The sequence below is a fragment of the Trichechus manatus genome, unplaced genomic scaffold (assembly GCF_000243295.1).
Source record: "Trichechus manatus latirostris isolate Lorelei unplaced genomic scaffold, TriManLat1.0 scaffold00203, whole genome shotgun sequence".
NCBI lineage: Eukaryota > Metazoa > Chordata > Mammalia > Sirenia > Trichechidae > Trichechus > Trichechus manatus.
In genome coordinates this window covers 3,844,514-3,845,901 of record NW_004444139.1, presented here as the reverse complement: position 1 = coordinate 3,845,901, position 1,388 = coordinate 3,844,514, and positions in this window count along the sequence as shown.

Here is a 1,388-nt window from a genome sequence, read left to right as displayed (position 1 = left end):
AGTCCATTTACATTCAGTGTAATTATTGATAGATGTGAGTTTGTTGCTGTCATTTTGTCGTGCTTTTTTTTTGTGGTGCTGACGTTTTCTTTGTTCTTCTTACTGTCTTGTGCTGAGTTACTTTTGTTTGTGGATTTTTTTTCCTTTCTTTTGTTTTTGTAGGTTTTCTTTTTGCCGAGACTTTATGTTTTTCATCTTTATTTTTATGAGTTGGTTTGTTAACTTTCTTTGTGGTTACCTTGAATTTTATCCTTATCTTTCTAAGTCTGAAGCAGTCTACCATTACTTAGTATTGCCTTGCCTTCTTCTTCATTAGAAGGTTCTATACCTATGCCGTTTATTCCCTCTTTCATTGTTTTGATGTTGTTGTAATTTATTGATTAACTGCTCTGATTCCCTGTTGTATTGCTTTTGGCTTAGGATAGTCCTCGAGAGTTCATTTCCTAGATTGGTATCTGGCATGTACAATCCTGTGTCTTATGTTCTGCGTGTGAGCTGAGGCTGTTTGTCCTCAGATCAAAGAACTCCCTTTAATAATTCTTGTAAGTTTGGTATGACTTTTACATATTCCCTTAGTTTCTGTTTATCTGGAAATGAACTAATTTCACCATCAAATCTGAACGAGAGTTTTGCAGGATACATTATTCTTGCCTGACATTTTTTTTTCTTTCAAGATTTTATATATGTCATCCCTTTACCTTCTTGCCTGCCTGGTTTCTGCCCAATAAGCTGAGCTTATTCTTATTGTTTCTCCTCTGTATGTGACTTTGTGTTTTTCACGAGCTGCTCTCAGGATTCTTTGTCTTTGGTTTTGGCAAGTGTGAATATGATATGCCTTGGTGATTTTCTTTTAGGGTCTCTTCTATATGGGGTTTGTTGAGCTTCTTGGATGGCCAGCTTTTCATCTTTCATGATATTGGGGAAGTTTGCTGTCAGCAGTTCCTCAATGTGTTTTCTGTTTTCTCCCCCTGTTCTGGAATTCCAATCACTCATAAATTTTTGCTTTTAATTGTGTCCCACATAACTCTCAGAGTCTCTTCATTTTTCTTTGTACTTTTTTTATGAGTTTTCCTCAAACAGTGTTGTAGCGAAGTGTTTGTCTTCAGTTGCACTGACCCTGTCTTCCAGGGTTTCAGATCTGCATCTCAGCCCTTGTATGACATCATCTATTTCTGAAATCTTGTTGTTTATCTTTTGGATTTCTAGTTGTTGTTTTTGTATAATTTCTAGTTGTGAATTTATTTTGTCATTTTGTTCCTGCATCATCTTCCTGAATTCTTCCAAGTTTTTTCTGTATTTTCCATGAATTTCTCTATTTTTTCCTCATGTTTGTCAGCTTTTTGCCTCAGTTCTTGGAGAATTCCAAGAATTAGAGATTTGAATTCCCT